Genomic DNA, 15,026 nt, shown 5'->3' with positions numbered 1-15,026 from the left:
ATCCTAGCCAATCGTGATGCTGGACATATCGTTAGCGAAGGCGGACAGCAATAGCAAAGATCTCTTACGAAGGAAAAGCTTTGTGAATCCGGCGCCTGTTCCTTTATTATCAGCAACCGTTCACCACCCGCTGATCCCTCTGATAACGTTACAGCAAAGAGTGTGCTTTGAGGACAACAATAAATCGCCTTGATAATCGTCCTTTCGGCATAGAAAGGTTGCTTGGGCCATGGGGTAGCACGTTATTACAATGACCAGCTTTAATAAACTTTTACTGAATGTAATACTCTATCTGCGTATTAACACTCACTATCTGCTTGTATTTCTTTACTAAAAGTGATATTGTATCTATAATACTTAATACACCATTGCGTGTTTGTTTATTTATTTTGCATATTCGATTAACTTGTGTTTAAGTACAGAAAGTGCAGAATGTGCCCTTTGGTGGCTGTTTTTTTTCTATGTTCACTGTTTAGGCACCTTTACGAAATTGGCTTGATTCATATCACCTCATGTCATCACCTGTTGATAACTGAGGAACTTGTTTTGTTTGTGGAGAAGCGGAGGACATAGTAGTTACCAACATCTCCAATTTCATCCAAATAAATCGCGCACTTATTCAGGCAGGCGGAGCACCGCTCGGACCACTGCAACGAAGCGCACAAAATAATAGTATTGGAATAGAATCGCGATACATTACGTTAGCCATTTGAGAGAATTCGTTTGTTATCTAGTAATGCGATCGCAATTATATGGACCTTCAGGTTCATATAATTCGCCTTCGCCGTAATGTTCTTACAATGTCCAAATGCTGTAAGATCCTAGCCCGCCCCTGGAGCGGTATGCCGTGGCAGAGCGTGCGAGGTTTAGTTGAGAACGATGGTAGCTTGATGGGCGCCGTCTCCCTACAAGCCGAATGTTGCAGGTCACATGGTCAAGCGCGCGCTAGGGGCGGGGGGGGCATGTGAGCGTGCGTATCCTGCTCTAGCTCGGCCGTGGCTGCGAATGGCTGTCCGCCCAGTCGAGCGCACACGCGGACCACGCGCTGTTTCTTTGAAGTAATCTGCGGCGGATGCAAATGCTAAGTAAGGGCGAGAGCAGCGAGTGTTCGTGGTCGTCGAGCGAGATCTGTTCATGTTTGCCTGTGAGCGCGTGATTCCATACTTTTTAATTCATTTAATAAGCAAATGTTTACTGCAATTTATATATGGCCGACAAAACTACGAACTTTACTTCTTGTAATTGTTTAACACCTTGCTATCGCTATCAATGCTTCGCCTTTTGAACGAAACAGCGACTTTTTTTATTCATTTTTTATCGTTCCTCCCGCCAAATTGCCGATTCCGGCGATATCAGGGGTACGACTTCGTTACGAAGGGCAAAGGGAATGGAGGATGAAAATAATTTTAACAATTAAAATAAGGCCATAGTACCACTATTCACCGGGACCTCGACATCTGGCTTCGGCCATCTTCCATCCCCTCTGCGAAACAAGATTACCGCTTCATTGTTTTTATATTTTATTGACTAGACCTCTGTGCTCATATCTACAGAGCGTCCTCAACGTAAAAGTGCGATAGGCGTGAAAGCGAGGAAATCGCCGCGGCAATGCTCAATCGTGCATCGTACTGACGTAACAAAAAAAATGAATACAGGCTATTCACAGAGCTTTTCTTATGTAAGTACTGTCTGCAGTGACAAACGGTGTCGTTAACGCGCCGATCGCTATAACGAGTGCACGGTGGACGCTCGAACGCCAGCCAAATATATATAGGAGGCGCTCTCACGAAATAGTGGTATTGTGACTGCGGGCCCGTACTCTCAATACTGCTTGGAGTAAGTGTCATTTGCGATGGGCCATCCCCACGACTATCTCGGTAATCGCTATCACGAGTTAAGCGCGCAGTGAGCCGGCCAATCAGAAAACTCTCTTGCCTAAGAAATGTTCTGTGAATACGGGCCACCGTGTACTCACAGTCATTTTTCTCTGTCTCATCCTACTCGCCTTTCATCTCAACTATATCCGTAATGTGTTTGCGCCAATCTCTGGAGACAACAGCGATAACAGATTCAACAAATGAATCGATTTATCGCGGAACAAAGACTAAGCATGAGATTCGTATATGGATGTTACAACATTTTTATTTTTGCCGTGTATGAATCCTGTGGTATCCTCCGAAAACAGATACGCACTCGAGATAATAAGAATAAGAACACGAGAGCTCGCGCATGAGAAGCAGCGACAACGAATGATAGCAGAGGGGCGGAATGAAGACGGACGTGGTGCTGTCCACTTTTCTCTATATATACTTCGCGTTATCGCCTGTTCCCGTTTACGTTCGGATGCGAGACTGCGCGAAATGCCTATACTTTTCTTACACTCCTGTTTAAGAGGAATACGGGAGACAAGTCTCTTCCTTGAAGGTAAACTTACATTGTGTTGAGTTACGCAAGCATACCGCATGCAGGAGCCAACTGGAGTTTTAAATGCCACCCTCCGGGATACATAGTTACCAATCACCCACGCTTGAACCCACGCTTGAATGGAGCGCACAAACCAAGGATGACACAAACGAAGGAATTTTTTTCGACGGCAGAGTCTCGACTCGGCGTGCGAAGTCGACGAAGACGCAGCCACGCGAAAGCCTTAAACAAAGGATCGCTCTTGAGCCTTCCAAATTCGGAAAAGAAAAGGAACGAGCACACGACAGCACCTGTTAAACGTAAAGTAAGAAAGAAAGAAAGATCGGGGTATGTGTCGTGAACGCGCGGCGCCGTGGCCGCTGGACTGCCGTTTGTTCTTCGGGGCCTGGCTAACTGCTGCGCGCATGCGCGCGTCTGCACGAGTTCCGCGAACAATAGGCGAGCCCATGCTGCATCTCTTGAGTCGGGTCTTCGTCGCGCCCACATGAGGCAGTGAGAACAGCGTTGTACCCGATGCGGCCGGAGGGGTGCGGCCGGACATGTTCACGAGTGTGCCTGTTGGAGAACGGTGCGAATTATTATGTTATTACTCTCGTCATATTTGTCCCAAAACTTTCCCGGTGTATAAGAGAGAGAGAGAGAGAGAGATGAATGCCACAGAGGGAGAGTTGTAAGCCTTAATGATATGTCAGAGATGTTAGCCTGTCTGATCCAGGTACTGGGTGATAATTATGACATGCACATTGATCACATAAACGCACAAACAGAACAAACAGTCACACACACACAGACATACACAACAGAGATATTTACAATGTTTCCTTAAGGCTTGCGGACCTCAGAAACATGAGCAGCACTTTCGTGGCACGTAACGCGCAGGTGATGCTTTGCCACGGGCCAGGGAATGTGCCGCAGTTCCAAATTACAGTCCCGTTGCAAGTGTAGTGCCGCCTTCAAAGACTGACAAGTAGCGGCCGCAGTGACACAGAACATGTTGCAGGTCTTCAGGAGCGTTACACACAGAGCCCATTGACGAGTCCGTTAGTTGAATTTCGCACTTGAAGTAGTTAGTCTAGGTCACGTTAAGTCTGATGCGGTGAAGGCATGCTTGGTCTTGCCTATATTGTGGCCTCGCATCATATAATAGTCACAAGACGGATCGAGTTTATAGAGGGGTCCGTATGGTTTGTATCTCTCCAGAGGGATCGCTGCAAACACCAAGCGTATGCGGATACCAGTGTCGCTGCGTCGTTTCTCTACATATATAGTTATCTGTATCATTTCTGTCGAAGTGTCTTGTGCAGCTGTGGCAGCACAGTCAGCCTGGGCATCGCCTTGTATACCGCAGTGGGCGGGCAACCACTGCAACACAACGTCGTGATGCAGTTCGCAGGCTTTGATACACAGGCGTCTGATGTCCATGACGAGTTGTTCCTGCGTGCGTGGCGACTTTAGGGGCTGTAGGGCCGCTCTTTAGTCGGTGAAGATGACCCAAGATTAAGTTCTCTGGTCTATGATGTAAACGAAAGCTGCCCGAAATGCAACTAGTTCAGTGGCTGTAGCTGAAGCGCGGTGACTGTGGGGCAGACAGAGATGGTTACACTCGCCGACGGAATCCACACACCATTGGCATATTATGTAGGTGTAAGAGCCGTCAGTGTCAATATGACGGTTAGGGCTGCTGGTGGTGGTGGTGGTGGTGTTAGTATGCTCAAGAGTAAAATATGTTAGCGCTGCCCTTGCGAGAGTATTTCTCTTGCTTTTGAACGTAAGTGCTGACGTGACAATTGACACAAGGAAGTTTCCACGGCTGATTTGTCGGCGTAGAAGGACATTGATAATTCGCCGGGAGCAAGCTCCGCACCACAGAACCGCTGCCTGAAGCAAGCGGATGACCCCGGTACTCTGGCAACAAAGCGGACCTGAGCTCGAAGAAACTTCAGCTTCAAACGCAATGGAACCAAAAAAGCGTTTGCTTTCTGCCAGAGCTCCTACACTTCATGTGTTTTTCGGTAGGCCTAGGCACACCCACAATGATTTTGCTTGCGTATACCAGTGAGCACAGGGCCGAAAAGGACAACACAAACGCCGTTTGTGCTTGCATGATTGTATTTCAGCAACATTTCCGGCTGGGCATGCATACCTTGTCTGCGCTATAGGGGAAGAGGAAAGGGTCGAAAAGATGAGGGTAAAAGAAGAGAAGATATGAACCGTATCTTTACGGAAAGTATTGGAGCCTGGTCTTAGGCCGACGACAGCCCGAATTGCTTTCGAATACCTAAGAGAAAAAAAATATTTGAGCTGTATTTAACAAATTACCTTTGTGCAATACCTCCTCCCCCTCCCCGCAAGAAAAAAGAACACACTACTGGGAGAGGACGGGTTGGCAAGCCAGAAAGGATGCGAGAACGAAAAACGGGTGATGCCATCGCCTCTTGAAGTTTCCATACCATGCAGCGTGCGTGACGTCATGAAATTTTACGGCGCCTGCTCGAGCCTATAGGTATTTCTTTTGTCGGTAACTATGGACCACATTGTACTCTAAAAGAGCCAGAGGCTAACTTACAAGCTTCAAGAGCTTTATACAGAACCACAACGGCCAAAATACGAGAAAGTGCTTTAAAGTTTGTGACCGCGCACTGACGTACTAGCGCTAGAGCTTAATTGCGCGAAATTGAAATTATAAAACTTTGAACATCGTTTTCTCTTCTAATATTCAGCCAATTAGCGCGAAATGAACGAAAACTGAGTTTTTAAGGAATAATTTATCAATCGAAAGTGATATATATTTCTCTTTAGTGTCCTTTTATAGGCACTGGTGTGTGTGTGTGTGTGTGTGTGTGTGTGTGTGTGTGTGTGTGTGTGTGTGTGTGTGTGTGTGTGTGTGTGTGTGTGTGTGTGTGTGTGTGTGTGCGCGTGCGTGTGCGTGTGCGTGTGTGTGTGCGTGTGCGTGTGCGTGTGTGTGTGTGTGTGTGTGTGTGTGTGTGTGTGTGTGTGTGTGTGTGTGTGTGTGTGTGTGTGTGTGCGCGCGCTTTTTAAGGCATTCGTAAGGCATTCGACTGCAATCGTTGTTCGGTGCCTTCGTTGACTTTGTGCGGACAACTTCTTCTCTCCGGGTTTAAATCACTATACATTTACATTTGTGCAGCGTCCTGTCTAGTCTCAAGCCTAGGTAACGGATAATGGCTGGTAGTAGCTGCGGCAGCCAGCTGTAAACGTTTACCACACCACCAATACTTCGCATACAAATCTCGGACCGAATTCACGAAGCTGACTCCACAGTCACAAAATAATTTTTACGTTAGAACAGTTTGTTTCGAGCACATATTATCCTAATTGTCATGTTAGAACATATAATTACCGGTCAATGACGAACGGCGCTTAAGAACAACAAGCTTTGTGAATTCGGCGCTATAGTTCTTTAGAAACGTTTGTCATGGACAGGCTGTTTTCACTAATAATGCGCTTGCCACATCGAACAGCTGGGGCCTATTCGTACAAGCCGCACTGACGTACAAGCTGCTTTGTAAGTACAGGCCTTGCATTCGCACTATGACGATGAAACTGAGGCTTGTCCGCCGACCGACCTGTCAAGTGGCGGATGAATCACGCAGGAGCGGCGCCGCCATGGAACACATCTACCGAGAACTGAACACATCTGCCGAGAACACCTCTCTTCCCTGTCCTTCACTCACCAGAGCACGTGGCAGTTTGAAGCAGATAGCAAAAAAAAAAAAAAAAAAGAACCGTCTGTGCTGCGAGTGTCACTAATAGCTATGGCGAATTCTGCTGCCTAGCACGAGGTTGCGGGTTTAATTCGCATGCAGCGACGGCGGCTATAGCATTCCGAAAAGGGGCGAAACAGTAAACGCTACAGCGTACGGCGCTTTTGGTGCACGTTGAAGAACCGCAGATCGCCAACATCAATCAGGAGTTCCCCACTAAGTGCCTATCATAGCTCGAATGTACGAGTACGCGTTGCTTCGGGACATTAAACACCATGAACCAATGATAAAAACGATGTGTGTATATCGAAAGTGCATCGAACAAACAATGTTGACAACTCGTGGTCTAGTGTATGTCCCGTGGACTTCTTTGCTCTTTTTTCACGCTGGTTCATTCTAACCGTCGCGAACAAATTTGCCACGCAAGCAACCCTTGCTGAACGGTAGCCGTGAAATGTCGGCTCGCGGTTAGTGCGCAAAGTCAACGCAAACACGGGGTAAAAGTTGCGGCCTGCCCGCCACTACAATCTAAGTCTGCGCAGGATATATCCTGCGGAGCAGAATGCTGATTGATTCTCGACTGTGGATTCAGTTTAACGGATGAAACATCCCATGAAACCGATGGCAACAAAGCTATACATTCGCACAAAAACACAGCTGATTTCATTCGAAGTGTGGACGGAGGCACGCCGGAAGTTCAATTACCTATAGATTGACAAGGCTATGGATTAGCAGGTATACTAATTAGCATTCACACGCGTGCACGCATTCACTGGTGAAAGACGGGAAACGAGGAACACAGGAAGGTTCCCTCATACGCGCGTCCTGTTTTTGTCTCTTTTGTCGCGCGCATGCTACGCCGTAGTTCCTGTTATTGAGCATGCGGGAGAAGAGAAGCTGTTCAAGTGGGCGGCATGCCTGTGTGTCGAAAGTTTGACCCGTGGTTCGCTTTTATAGTCGTTCTCGGTCAAGTCACTTCTACAACCCGGTCGTGTCTGCACAATGCGGCCACATCGCCCCCACGAACGCTACTCGTTTGCCTGAATTTGCATGCCACCGTCGTCGTCGTCGTCGTCATCAAAATCGACAACAATGCAGGACGAGAAGCTTACCGCATCCTCTCCAATGGCGCCTATCGCCACGTTTGGATGTGTCCGAACATTTTGATATCTTGTTCGCTCATCACGGAGACATATTCCCGAAGCCCTTCTCAAGTGAAAGTTAGAGGACCCTTGATTGACGAGCACCTCTCAAAAATATGTTTGCTGATCGTTTGCTGATCGAACATGTATCTATGCGTCATCGCCAAGTTATTCTCTTCGTTTGAGTTAAACTGCGAAACGTGAACTGTAAAACATAAAGTCACGATCGGAAAGTGTCGATGGTTAGTATAGGTAAGAGATTAATATAAAACGAACAATGCGTCTAATACAGCAGCTATAAACTTCGCTTAGTGAATGTGTAAGTCAGACGTATAAATGTGAGTAATAGTGAGAGACCTCTACTGAAGGCCAAAATTCAAGCTCACTGCCTCTCAGAGGAAGAGAGAGTAATTTAGAAATCGCGACATTGTGCAAAAAAGATCACAAAACAGTTCTGACTGACTCGGAACTAATGGAAACTATAGGTGCTAGCAGTCCGGCATGAAACGCAAACATAAATAAATAAATAAATAAATAAATAAATAAATAAATAAATAAATAAATAAATAATAAATAAATAAATAAATAAATAAATAATACAACCAAACAAACAGGTCTTCATTAACAGGGGCCGAATTCACAAAGCTTGTAGTTCATAAGTGCTTTATGCCACTGGCTTGCCGCCTTCGATACTGATGTGTCAAGCATCAGGGTTGGCTGGAAAATGGCCATACGAATTTATTTATTTATTTATTTATTTATTTATTTATTTATTTATTTATTTATTTATTTATTTATTTATTTATTTATTTATTTATTTATTTATTTATTTATTTATTTATTTATTTATTTATTTATTTATTTATTTATTTATTTATTTATTTATTTATTTATTTATTTATTTATTTATTTATTTATTTATTTATTTATTTATGTATACCTCAAGACCCAGAGGGCGTTACAGATGGGGTGGGTACAATGTAAATGAAGAAGAAAACAATAAAAGGAATTCACAGGAAAAGACAACAACATTAGTTTGCAGCTACACCAGTAAGTGTTCAGTAACTGCAGACTTGAACAACGCTTGGTCCTCAGTGGCAGCGATGGAGGGGGGAAGGTGATTCCACTCTCTACTTGTCTTCGGAAGAAAAGAATGTAAAAAGAGATTAGTGCGGCACAAAGGAACGGCTACTTTATTTGGGTGGTCAACACGTGATGAAAAAAGTAAGCAGGCTCTGAGATGAATTTCTGTCGAAGTACTTGATTATGAAAGAAAATTTTATGAAAAAGCAAGATACGGGAAATCGTTCTTCTCATTACCAGGTCTGGAAGGTGAAGAGAGTGGATTTCATCAAGGTTACACTGGCAGTACGAGCACTAATTATTCAGTATAAATCGAGCTGAACGGTTCTGGACTGATTCTAAGGTGTCAATTAGCGCTGATTGAGCTGGATCCCATACGGCTGAAGCGTACTCGAGCTTTGGACGGATTAATGTCTGATATAGCTGTAGTTTAAGGTGTGCTGGCGCTTGGCGAAAGTTTCGGCGAAGGTAACCAAGAGTACGACAAGCATTGTTAGTAATGTAGTTAATGTGAGAGTGCCATGATAAATCATTCGATATGTAAACACCAAGGTATTTGTAAGTACTAACCTGCTCTAATTTAGCTCCATTCAAGGTGTAGGTAAAAGGTTCAGAAGTGTTAGAAAAACGCTAGATTGCCATACTTTTACATTTATTTACGTTAAGGGTCATTAGCCATGTACTACACCAGTCAGAGACGCGATTAAGGTCGGCTTGAAGAAGGTAGTTGTTGTTTTCGTTAGTTATTCTACGGTACATGACACAGTCATCTGCAAACAGTTTTATGGATGACTTGATGTTACACGGAAGGTCATTGATATATATTAAAAAGAGCAAAGGACCTAAAGCTAATCCTTGCGGAAAGCCAGATTTAACTGCGCAGGGATGTGAGGAACAATCATTAGCTGTTACGTACTGAGTGCGGTTCGTCAGAAAGCATTCTATCCACTTGAGGATATTGGGGTCGATGTTCAGCGTGCTGAGCTTAAGTAGTAATAGTTGGTGCGACACTTTATCAAAGGCTTTTGCGAAGTCTAAAAACGTACAATCAACCGGAATTATATTATCTAGCGCTAAGATGACATCATGCGTAAAAGAATGTAGCTATGCGTAAGAACTTTGTGTGAATAAGGGCAATGATGCCGAGTTTTGGAGGGTATATCTGGCATGTTAAAGAGACCGCTTACGCCACGATGACGGGTGGCAGTTTCAAGCACTTATACGCGTATAAAGGGCGTTCTATGTTTTACCTTTCACGTTTCCATCAGTCCTGTACGTGTGTAAGATGTGCATAGTCCATGCAAATGCCCAACGCTAGGCGGACGGCTAAGGGCTTTCCGATCCAACCAGACTGGATATTGTAGGTTACTGTGATAACTCCGATGCCCCTGTGGAGCATGTTATCATAGAGTGTACTCAATATGACCAACAGCGGGTTCGCCTGCGAGATCGTTTGATTCACACTTGACAGACGTCCTCGCACATTCAGCAAAATGCTTGGACCGTGGTCATGTCCCGATAAGCAGAGGCGTCTGTAAGTGCCTTTCGCGATTTTTTAGTGGAGGCTAATCTTATGGACTGCCTATAAGTGACATTACTATTTTGTCTTCTTCATTCTGGTTCGGTGGTGTTGTCCTTATATGTATAAGAAACTTGTGTGGACTGCTTCACTTCTGTGACCATCCAATGGTCGCTGGACGGTGCAATTTGGCGCTGGTGCCCGTAGACGAGATAATCTTTGTGCGATTGTGTTCGTGTGTGTGTGTGTCGTGTTATTTGAAATATCCTTCTCTATTTTTCATTTTTTTTTTTTCTTGCGTAACGAATCTGGGATTCTGGGATAGTCGGCTCTGACGTAGCCTACCTTCTCCTGCTTCTACATCTAAATTAATAAAAGAAGAAGAATGTTAGCTGGCAGCTTTTCGCCGGCCGTCCACCCAAAGCCACAGTTCCCACCACACGCCTAGCCGTTAGCTAATTAACTCAGAATAACGAAGGAACTTGAGGACAAATGGATGCAATGCAATTGCTATAGCCACTGTAACTTCAGCAAGTGTCGGCAGTTCTTTGCAGAACTGTGAACGACCGCAGCTAACAACCCACTGCTTCCCCACATGTAGGCTAATATACAAATGAGGACGAACCAAGTGGTGTGAAAGTGGAGCTCCGAAGTCTCCGCTGTGAATGATGTGTGCTGTGAATCTGTATGGGGATGTTTATCCCACTCATCGCCAAAGAAAAAAAAAACGAAATGTTGATGTTGTAAAATTTTATTGTCTAGCGTTCCTCTTAAGAATATTAGTGCGTTCACCATGTATCGTGCTAACCGGTTTTTTTCATGGTCGACTGACCGAGTTCTTCCATCTCCATTTATAGCCCTTCAAAAGACAGGGACCTCCTCAGTTCTTTTCAACAGTGTGACGACATAGTGCGAACGTGTCTTCATGGCACGCACAGAAGCCTCCACCTTTTCTTGATGGACACGCAGCGCACAGAAGCAATCCGTATGTTTCTGCATCTGTCGCCACCTCTAGTCAGTTATATTAAACTTGCGAGTGCAGTCGTTGCAGTCAACAGTACTGCACAGTTACTTCCTTCTTTTCCTTATTTCATTCCCCCGTTCCCCTGGGCGACGTGTAGGATAAATCCAACTGGACAAAATGTTGTTAACCTTCCTGTCGCACTCGCTTAATCTAGCTGGAGAACGTGCGTCAGACAAAACCCATGTGTGTACACCGACTGCAGTCACGAGAGCGGAACAAACATTAGTTGGATGGAAGGCGGAACGAGGCGCGCGTCGAGCGAGAACAATGCAAACCAGCTAGGCCAGTGCCTTGAACGGTGTGTACACCAAGAGAGAGAGAGCGAACGAACGAACGAACGAACGAACGAACGAACGAACGAACGAACGAACGAACGAACGAACGAACGAACGAAACGAAACGAAACGAAACGAAACGGAACGAACGAACGAACGAACGAAATAAATGAGCAGGGTAGAAAACTTGGCCAGTTCGTGGACATTCATGACGTTAAACGAACGAATGATTGAATTAATGCACTCTGTAGCCTAATTGGTGATAGGCTTAGGCTAATTAAAAAAAACCTTGAACCCGAGAAGCACAAGTGTATGAATTGCCCACCACGGCGCCACGACGGCGCCCAGCTAGTGGTTTCATGAAACCGTTGCGGCATCTACATTGTTTACGTCATGCAAACGTTTGATAAAAAAAAGGAAGAAAAAAATATCGGTGGCGATTCAGCGAAATGCGAGAGAAATGCGTTAGCATTACGTTTACGTCGCGCCTTTTTGAAAAGGACCGGATACATGATTTAAACCGCATTCACCCCACCCATTTCAAAGTGTTGTTCATGAGAGCTCACTCGACACACGTCCTGCCTCTGCGAGAAACGAACAGACGGTGGTCCGGAGCGTGACCACCGTCAGTTGCGCCATACATACATACATACATACATACATACATACATACATACATACATACATACATACATACATACATACATACATACATACATACATACATACATACATACATACACTACCACATCACATACATACATACATACATACATACATACATACATACATACTACATACATACATACATACATACATACATACATACATACATACATACATACATACATACATACATACATACATACATACATACATACATACATACATACATACATACATATACATACATACATACGTACATACATACATACATACATACATACATACATACGTGCGTGCATGCGTGCGTGCGTGCGTGCGTGCGTGCGTGCGTGCGTGCACTCTTCTAAGCTCTGCAAGAGAGCCGAAATCCGGGCCAGTTGGTACATCACTTACAGGAAAAACCAGTCAAAAAGACGAAGTAGAAGAGAAAGCAATTCCCACCACAACGACTGGACTAGCAACATTGTAATCTTCTAAGCTCGCCCATCCCCTCTCTACCAAATGACCGGTTTGCCACACTTCCACACACACACTTTTTTCCACTTTGACACTCCCAATGTTGACGCATTAGAAAAACACGTTTCTGACGGAAAGGTGTAAAAAAGCCTTGGGCAAAAGCCGCTGGCCAGCGAGTACAGAGCGGTCGGCCACCCGTACCCATTTAGTATTCGCGACTCCAAGTAAATTTTCGCTACCTAGCGGCCGTGCCGAGAAACAGCCGATCCAGGTTCAGGCTTGAAGCGAAAGTGGGTGTCCTCTCACGGCATGCGTTGAATGCCCCGTATAGTTCTCAAATCGTCGTGATGCCGACGCGCACAAGCTTTGATAAATTACAGTGATGTACGCTTAAGCTGACCTTATACTGCTTATACTGACCTGTACAGTACCCAGAGCAGCCAAGCTACTTTCATTCGAAGTAGTGATGAACAGGATACAGAGGCTCCTTCTATTTCTAGCGATGAAGTTAGAAGGGCCTTGCAAGACATGACCAGGGGGAAATCTGCTGGAGAAGATGGAATAACAGTCGATTTAATCAAACATGGAGGAGAAAAGCTTGAAAAGTTTGCGGCCCTTTATACGCAGTGCCTCTCGACTTCGAGTGTACCAGAGAGCTGGAATAACGCCAACATTATACTCATCCATGAGAAGGGAGACGTTAAAGAATTGAAGAATTTAGACCCATTAGCTTGATTTCAGTATTATATAAAATATTCACCAATATAATTTCCAATAGAATTAGGGCAACACTTGACATCAGTCAACCAAGAGAACAGGCTGGCTTAAGGAAGGGATAATCTACGATGAATTATATCGATGTCATCAATCAGGTAATCGAGGCATCTGCGGAGTACAGTCAACCTCTCTATATGGCTTTCATAGATTATGAAAAGACATTTTATTCAGTAGAGACACCAGCAGTCATAGAGGCATTGGGTAATCAAGGAGTACAGGAGGCATACGTGAATATCTTGGCAAACATCTACAAGGGTTCCACAGCTACCTTGGTTCTCCACAAGAAAATAGAAAGTTACCTATCAAGAAAGGGGTCAGGCAAGGAGACACAATCTCTCCAATGCTATTCACTGCATGCTTAGAAGTATTCAAGCTCTTAGATTGGGAAGGCTTAGGAGTGAGGATCAATGGCGAATATCTCAGCAACCTTCGGTTTCCAGATGACATTGCCCTATTCAGCAACAATGGGGACGAATTACAGCAAATGATTGAGGACCTCAACCGAGAAAGTGTAAGAGTGGGGTTGAAGATTAATATGCAGAAGACAATGTTCAATAGCCTAGCAAGGGAACAAGAATTCAGGATCGCCAGTCAGGCTCTAGAGTCTGTAAAGGAGTGCGTTTATCTAGGTCAATTACTCACAGGGTACCCCAATCACGAGAAAGAAATTTATAGAAGAATAAAATTGGGCTGGAGTGTATACGGCAGGCATTACCAACTGCTGACTGGGAGCTTACCACTGTCATTGAAAAGAAAACTGTACAATCGTTGCATTTTACCGATGCTAACATATGGGGCAGAAACTTGGAGGTTAACAAAGAAGCTCGAGAACAAGTTAAGGACCGCACAAAGAGCGATGGAACGAAAAATGTTAGGCCTAACGTTAAGAGACAGGAAGAGAGCGGTCTGGATCAGAGAGCAAACGGGGATAGCCGATATTCTAGTTGACATTAGGATGAAAAAGTGGAGCTGGGCAGGCCATGTAATGCGTAGGATGGATAACCGGTGGACAATTAGAGTTACTGAATGGATACCAAGAGAAGGGAAGTGCAGTCGAGGATGGCAGAAAACTAGGTGGGGTGATGATGAAGTTAGGAAATTTCCAGGCGCAAGTTGGAATCAGCTAGCGCAAGATAGGGGTAATTGGAAATCGCAGGAAGAGGCCTTCGTCCTGCAGTGGACATAAAAATAGGCTGATGATGATGATGATGATGATGATGATGATGATGATGATGATGATGACGACGACGACGACGATGATGATGAAAGCATAGTAAACAAAGCCACAGGAACATCTGAAACCACAGGCACGAAGACGAGACAAAATTCGTGTGCTAACCATAATTCCCATGCGTGGTAGCTGAACTGTCGCGGCGCCAGGGATACCTCTGGTAATTATAGTGAGAAACTATAATGTTTCGTGTAGGCTGCACAGCGCCTAGGAACCCGCAATTGAATATGCACAGGGATACCACATGGCACTCAGTCGGTGAGCTCTGATTAGCGCGTTCGAGTGGGAATGTCAGGTGCGAGCAGCTGGAGCCTCGTTCCGGCTTCGGCGACTGCTACGAAATGGTGTCGGATATCCCGCGCGGTAACGTTGCTGGGATGACCGATCTTTACAATAGTGCTCAGGTTTACCTTTGGCGTGTTTACCACGGCGCTCGCCAAGGACACCGCCGCGTCGACTCCAGTGTCCCTGGCGGTTGACTGGTAGCTCTTTTACTACTTTTTTTTTCTTAAAACGAAGCATTCTTTGCCTCAGCCATACATCCTCCTTCGACCTTTCCACTGCTGCTGCTGCTGCCTTGCACGCCGCGTCGGGGGGTGGTTGAGAGCTCACGGCAGGGGTGCGAGAGACGAGGTAGGCGACATCAACGACATTTAGGTATAGAGCGGGGCCAGCAATGCCCTCTGACGCGCCCTGGGGGATTT

The 15,026-nt window shown here is 45.2% G+C and overlaps 1 protein-coding gene across 7 annotated transcripts in view; it reads left to right on the top strand.

The window, feature by feature from the left end:
* Positions 1–15,026, top strand: part of LOC119456877 (potassium/sodium hyperpolarization-activated cyclic nucleotide-gated channel 4-like) — a 93,801-nt gene that overhangs the window by 43,494 nt on the left and 35,281 nt on the right. The window contains exon 1 of one of the 7 annotated variants that reach the window (XM_049669472.1): positions 2,186–2,992. The exons of the other annotated variants lie outside the window; for them this stretch is intronic. The gene's annotated coding sequence lies outside the window, so the exon portion shown is untranslated. Of the gene's footprint in view, positions 1–2,185; positions 2,993–15,026 lie in introns of those variants that run through there. 7 annotated transcript variants of the gene reach the window in all.

The sequence above is a fragment of the Dermacentor silvarum genome, chromosome 6 (assembly GCF_013339745.2).
Source record: "Dermacentor silvarum isolate Dsil-2018 chromosome 6, BIME_Dsil_1.4, whole genome shotgun sequence".
Taxonomy (NCBI): Eukaryota; Metazoa; Arthropoda; class Arachnida; order Ixodida; family Ixodidae; genus Dermacentor; species Dermacentor silvarum.
Note: the sequence above shows the minus strand (reverse complement) of the source record. Positions and strands in the feature narration are given on the sequence as shown.